General features: G+C 36.4%; 1 long non-coding RNA gene across 1 annotated transcript; it reads left to right on the top strand.

The window, feature by feature from the left end:
- Nucleotides 1–273: 273 nt before the first annotated feature.
- LOC130457438 (uncharacterized) lies at nucleotides 274–5,930 on the top strand. Its single transcript, XR_008916667.1, has 2 exons — nucleotides 274–558; nucleotides 2,162–5,930. It is a non-coding gene; the product is annotated as an uncharacterized LOC130457438 (long non-coding RNA).
- Nucleotides 5,931–6,884: the final 954 nt, after the last annotated feature.

The following is a 6,884-nucleotide window of genomic DNA, read 5'->3' as shown; positions in this document are numbered from 1 at the left end:
ATGTGATAACCAGTGGAATCGTGTGTCGGCTATGGGAGAGGGAAAGGTGGGGGGGAGGGGAGGAAAAGAAAATGATCTTTGTTTCCAGTGAATAATGTATGGAAACGACCAAATAAAATAATGTTTAAAAAAAAACAAACAAAAAAAAACAAAAACAAATTCAAAGTAAAAGAAATTGTTTTTGTTTGTGAATCTCCTTTTATGGTCTTCCCCTCTCAAATTCTCTCACTGTTCCTTTCTCATGTATCTTTAAAACTATTTGTTACAGTCTAAACTACAAACACTGAAACAGCACCCTCTCTAAATATGTTTTCTATTGAAGTCTTGTGAACTGTATTGAGCTTCATCCACCTTAAAAAATGAAGGAGGATATAGAAATCCCACCTTATTTTAGTCATAGATGTGGTTCTTTATAGAGATTGGTCAGTTCTACCGTCGATCTAAAATTAGATCTACTGCATTAAGAAGGGGGGCCAGGATGAGGAAAGATTACAGACTCATCTCTACTGCTGATGTGAACAAATAAAAGAATATGGCTTAACTGAAGACATTCAAAAAGTAAGTGATTTTCTAAAAACATATCCAATGCAATAGGTTCATGTGTACTTTATAATGATTACCTTATTTAGAAGTTGAGGAATCAGGAATGTAAACAAAAAGAAACCTTCTTGGTAACAGATACAACCTTTATCACAAGGTTTATGGTTTTCTCCTGTTAACTAATGTTAACTATGACTAGAATACTCATCAGGAGAATCCTAAAGAAACTCTAAAGGATTTTTTCCTTCTTAATGTTCATTTAAAAAGGTCAAGGCAGGCTTTGTGGTATGGGCAAAGGAAATTATGTACAGTACAACCAAAATATTTTTTAAAAGGAAAAAAATCCGGAAACATTTTATAAGGTTGTCTAGTCATATTTATATCTATGTTTTGCCTAATTTCCCAGAGAAAGAAAGACTTATATAAATGATAGTATAATTAACTTTTGAGTTCAAAGGCTTTCAAAAAAAATCTGACAGACAAGGAGAGCGAAGACCATTAGGAACCAACAAATGTCTTAGCAGTAGATGTAACATGAAATAGGAAACTATTGTTTCCAGTGAAATGCCATCAATTGAGACATTTTCCATCCCTCCCCTTACCTCAGAAGGGTGAAGATTGAATTTTCTGAAACTGAGGTGACTACAGAAAGGACAGCTACATCGAAGGAATGGAAACATGCAGTAATTGTTTCCATTCTGGCAATGTGGCAGAGGGAGGGCTCTTCATCAACTTTTGGAGTCAACTTTTTGAAACTAGCCTTAGGTTCTGCTCACAACTTTAGCATGCCATCACTTCACAATGTCTGTTTTTGAGTTCTTCAGTCTTCACAATCAATCAGTCAACAGGTATCTATTGAGCACCTGCTAGGTACTGAATAGTGTTCTAGAATTACAAGACATAATATCTGTCCTCATGAAGTTTATGCTGTAATTGAGCAGGCAAGATGCCATGCAGGAAAGAAAGTGTTCCCAGTAGGAGACAGCAATGACCAACAAGAGCGTTAATGAACAGAGAAGGCTTCATGAAAAAACATGGGACTTCAGCAAGACTGAAGGATGGGCAAAATATAGATAGGTAGGAGGAAGAAGGAATGATGGAGCAATATCAACAAAAGCTTGGGAGTAATGGGCACATCAGAATCCTGAGGCAGTGAGGAAATTAGCCTAATCAAAACAGATGGCACATTTCCCTTTTGTTGACCATTTTATTTCATCTGCTTCCTCAAAGATGATTCTTCCTAGTAGCTATAACAAGGCAATGACTACATTGCCCCAGGCCTTAGAAATCATAATTGCACTGACACCACTCACAAGCCTTCACATTGAGGCATGATAGATTGGTCCCTCCTTATAAGAATAACAAAATATGAAGCTCCTACATGACAGCTACATGAATTCTTTCCTTGTCATTTATGGTATTATCCCTTCTTAAGGGTCTCTCCCAATTAGCTTTATGTCAGTCTTATGCCAACGCCCTAGTTCTCTTGTTTGTTACCTTGGTAGCAGGGAATTCCTCCCTTTGCCTGACTGTCACTTCCCCAAAAGCTTACATGTCAAGCAAAGTAGACTTTATTCATTTGGAGTGTTTGTTTCATAGAGCTATTTGGATTTTCTTACAGATTTTTGTTTTGGTTAAGTCTCACATCAAAGAGTTGCCAGATGTTTATCTGGAAGCTTTCAAGAGATGGAGAAAAATGACGAACATGCAGGCTATTCAGTCACAACTTCAATGAATACTGTGGATGATCTCAGGAAAAATTGGCAGGGTTGGATTGAAAGCCATAATGATTATCAAAAATGTAATCCATTCAGTAATGAGACCAGGATCATACCTGTCCAGAAAGGAGACCCCATTTATGGGAGACCTCCTGAAGGTTCTAAAACAGAGCAAAGAGGAAAAGATGCTCATGTCCATGTAGAGAAAGAGCTGGAAGAACTCTGCTGGCTCATGAAGAACAATGGAGAAAAAGGAGAAGATGGAAGCAGGAAAATGACATTTAAACAACTCTTTGAAAGGTATGCAACCATTTCCAATAAGCTTGTGGGACTTCTTCTAAGGGCCAGAAAGCATGGAATGGTTCATTTTGAAGGAGAAATGCTTTGGCAAGGACGAGATGATGGCGTAGTTATAACATTACTCAAATAAAATGGTTTTGTGTATATTCTTCTGTTCCACTCAGATATCTAGAACTTCCTTTGATGTTCTAATCCACTCAATTAATGCTTCAAGCTCCCATTGTCTTTGAACTTCTTCCCATAATCATCTACATTAATCACATGATATATTACATGATGATAAGAGAAAATTTATTTTAAAATATAGGATAAAATCAGGAAAATACTGTTATTTAAAATGTTGCTGCTACTCAATCTGGTACATCCTCTAGAGTAGTGATGGTGAAACTTTTAGAGACTAAGTGTACAAACTCTACCCCCACACCACATGTGAGCCACTTTTTTACCCAGACAGAGGAGGGAAGAAGAGCTCCCATTAGGCTGCTGGGCAGAGGAGTGGTTGTGTAAGAAATGCCCTCAGGCACACATGGAGAGGAAAAAGGAAGCAGCTCCCTCCAGCACACTTTGGTATATATGAGAATTCTAAGATAATACTGTGGTCACAGATGTAAAAATATTAAAGATCAAATCAAATTGACTTTTTAACAGTTTTAGTCACAAAAAAGTGGAAAGAGTGAAAGTAGAGAAATGTAAAAGAGGGTAGAAAAGAAGTCTAGCCTATCACCCTAAATGTTGCTCTGGTCCTCAGCTAAACCCAGGCAGGGCTCATTAACCCCTAGCCAGAGGACTCAGTGGTGAATTAAACAAGGGTTCAACCCATGAGACCTCCTCTAAGAAGGGGAGGCCTTTCCAGAACTAAACTCTCTAGAAGCCAAGAAAGGAGGGGCAGCTTCTCATTCACTCAAGCCGAAGCTCCAAAGCAGAAGATCCAGGAGCAGCCTTACCAGAAGTAGTCCAAGAGCCAGAGTCCCAGGTCAAAGTCACAAGTCATAGCTCCAAGCCACGGTCCTAGTCCAAAATCCTCCAAGCCAATAATTCAGGCTGAAGAGCCCCTTGGACAGGAAGTTCATGCCTTTTATAGTCCTTTTTCTACATCACTTCCTTCAACTTCTTTCCAAAACTTCCACCTTGGTGATACTCTGCTGCATGCCCATGGAGGCTACTCTGGTCTCAGAGCAATATGGCATCAAGGCAGATGTCCAGATAGACTGTCTTTACATGTAAATCAGTAAATGTTTCTATGTTTTATTCACTTTTTAAAAATTGGAAGTACCAAGCACATACATTTTAAAGAAATATAGACACTAAATTGTCAAATGAAACAAAAAAAAAATGGGAGTTCTTGGGTCTGAGCTGAATTTATTGTTTTTTGTTAATATTTACCTCACAATATTTTGTTCTCATTTAGAAAATGAAATGTTCAGCTTGCAAAATTTGGAACTTCAATGATGATGTATAGTAATCAGAAATTATACATTTCTCTTAAATCTGTTAAACATTTTTGGACACATTTTGGAAGGCACCAAGGGATCCCCAAGGTCTAATTTTTAATGAAAATACTAAGTGATAAATTTTACTTAGCTAAAATTCATAATGAGAAGTAGTTTAGTTTAGCACAATGGTGTTGAACTCAAATATAAATGGATCCATACAGGTTGCATAATGATTTAGAAAACCACAAATTAAAATTATTTGTTTTATTTTATTTTAATTTATTAAACATTTCCCAATTACATTTTAATCTGGTTTTGGCTTTGAGGGTTTTGCTGGCTCACGGGGCCAGTGGACTTTAAGTTCAACACCTCTGAAGTACATGCAGTCAGTCTCAGAGTCAGGAAGACCTGGGTTCAATTCTCACATCTGTTTTTGTGACCCAGGGCAAGTCATTTAGCCTCTGAGTATCTCCAGAAATGTAGTGATAAGTCACAGAGCAGATGGCAATCTATATTGGTGAAGAGAGTTTAATCATTGGAAGTTCCCTATAACAATGAAAGCACAGTACTAATGAAATCTCACAGATGACTGAGAGGTACTGGTCACTTTTGTAGAAGTTGAAGAATGACAGGTGGAAAGCATGAGGGCTCCATTGGTATCTACTTTATGTCAAGAGAAAGTGATGAAACTATCAGCATTTTGGCTGAACCTCCTGTGGCCAACTCATCATGGTATCTTAGAAATAGAGATGGAAGGGACTTCGGAAACCATTTAGTCCTTCATATTACAGATGAGAAAACCAAAATCTAGGAAAGGTAAGTGATTTGTCTAAGGTGACACAGGTAAGGGTCAGAGGTAAAATTTAAATTCAGGTCCTCTGATTCCTAAGTAACCCGTACATGGATAGGTTGCTGTCTACATCTCTAGAGTGAGTATCCATATCAATGAAATCCAGTTGAGCATCTGAGAATTAGCCTTGGTGTTGCAGAACATGCTGAGGTGAACTACCCATACTACCTACCTGCTGCACCTACCTCACAAGATTAGTATAAAGGTCAAAAAACCTAATGTATGTGAAATATGCATAACTTTATGCAAATATAAGTAATTTTTGCTAGTCATCCTCTCTACTCCTTTGTTAACCATGGGGGAAAGTGCCTTTGCAAATTGTCATAAGCTTCTTCATTACTAAGACACTGAACTGTCACAGAATTCTGGTAACAAAATGTCAAGCAATGGCTTAGTAAGACACAGGGTCATATCAAGATCTGAATAAATTTTATATGTCCTTTCCTCATAGAATGGAAAAAAAAATCTGGTTTCATAGTTACAAAGAAGAGAATGCTGGCAGTTGCGGGGGAATAAAACATTCCTTTTTCTTGGCTAAGATGCTCTTGCGTCATGCTCTTTTATTATGAAAGCTATTCAGGATCATTCTCTTCCTAACTTTTGCTGTATGCTGCTAGATCACTTTCCAAACTGATTCCACTAATTTCCATTTCTACTAGCAAACAATAAATGAGCCTATTTACCCATAATCTCATCAGCATTGAATTTCCTTATTTTTTGTTACTTCAATCAATTTGATGGGTACATAGTAATGTCAAAATTGTTTTAATTTGCATCAGTTTGATAGGTAGAGTATTTGAGGCTTAATAATTTGTGCTTCTTTTTAAATTGGTCTTATTCTTTGACCATTTGATTCCTATTTGACTAGGAGTCAACTTAATTTATTTTTTTATAAGTTCCTTCTATCATATTACCTGGAAAGGTCATTGCAATTGGTGGCTCACCATACAAAAAGTTACTTCAAAAGCCACCACTCTCTTATGTGTGAATGAGGGCAAATATTATCTTTCTTGTGTATTTGTATCCTTAGTGCTTAACAATGCCTGACATTTAACAGACACTTAATAAATGCCTTTTCAATCATTCAAATATTTTGTTCAATTCTGTTATTCTCCTTTTGTTTTTTATTTTTGTTGTACAATTTTTTTATGTACACAACATTTATCTATCTCCTAGTAATTAACTGAGATAAACAAATTATTCTATCTACTTCTATTTTCTTATTTGATATTTGTATCTACAGTACACAACCTGGTGTCTTGCATTATGTAGTAAATGCTTTCTGCACTGAATTGAACTAAACTTGACAAAAATGGAAAGAGCATGTCTTTCCATGGTAAAAATGCTATACATTAGAAATCTTTTCCTAGCTGGCTGTATTTCCAATTATAAAAGAAACTCAAAATAGGAGAACAGAGAAGGGAAAAAGAAACTTGTTTATTGGGGAAAAATAAAAAGAGAAGGGAATATTCTGCAGTACTTATCTATAGATTTCCTTCTCTTTCCCTTTCTTCTTCTTTTGCTGTTTTCTAGCCCAAACCTACTTAGTAACTATTTTCTGATAGTATGAACTTGCTCCACAAATCAGAGGATAAAGAAGTTTCCTAAGAACAAACAGGGAACTAACTTTGATCCAAAACATTACAGAAATGTTTACCAAGTGAAAGCAAGATTTTTATTATAATAATTTGCATTTATGTAGCATTTGAACACATAGATGGCTCAGAGGATAGAGTACCATGCCTGGAGTCAGACTTATCTGCCTGAATTAAAATCTGGCCTCAGATTTTTACTAGCTGTGTGATCCTGAGCAAATCACTTGATCCTGTTTGGCTCAGTTTCTTCATCTGTAAAATGAATTGAAAAGGAAATGGCAAAACACTCCAGTCTCTCTGCCAATAAAACCCCAAATCAGGTCACAAAGAATTGAACACAACTTAAAAAACAACTGAACAACAACATTTAGCATGTAAGATTTATGAATCCCACTCCTCATTTGGGTATTTCTTTTTTTGAATGTACGTATGATTTCATCCATATAGG

Source organism: Monodelphis domestica, chromosome 2, assembly GCF_027887165.1.
Source record: "Monodelphis domestica isolate mMonDom1 chromosome 2, mMonDom1.pri, whole genome shotgun sequence".
NCBI classification, from domain to species: domain Eukaryota; kingdom Metazoa; phylum Chordata; class Mammalia; order Didelphimorphia; family Didelphidae; genus Monodelphis; species Monodelphis domestica.
Note: the sequence above shows the minus strand (reverse complement) of the source record. Positions and strands in the feature narration are given on the sequence as shown.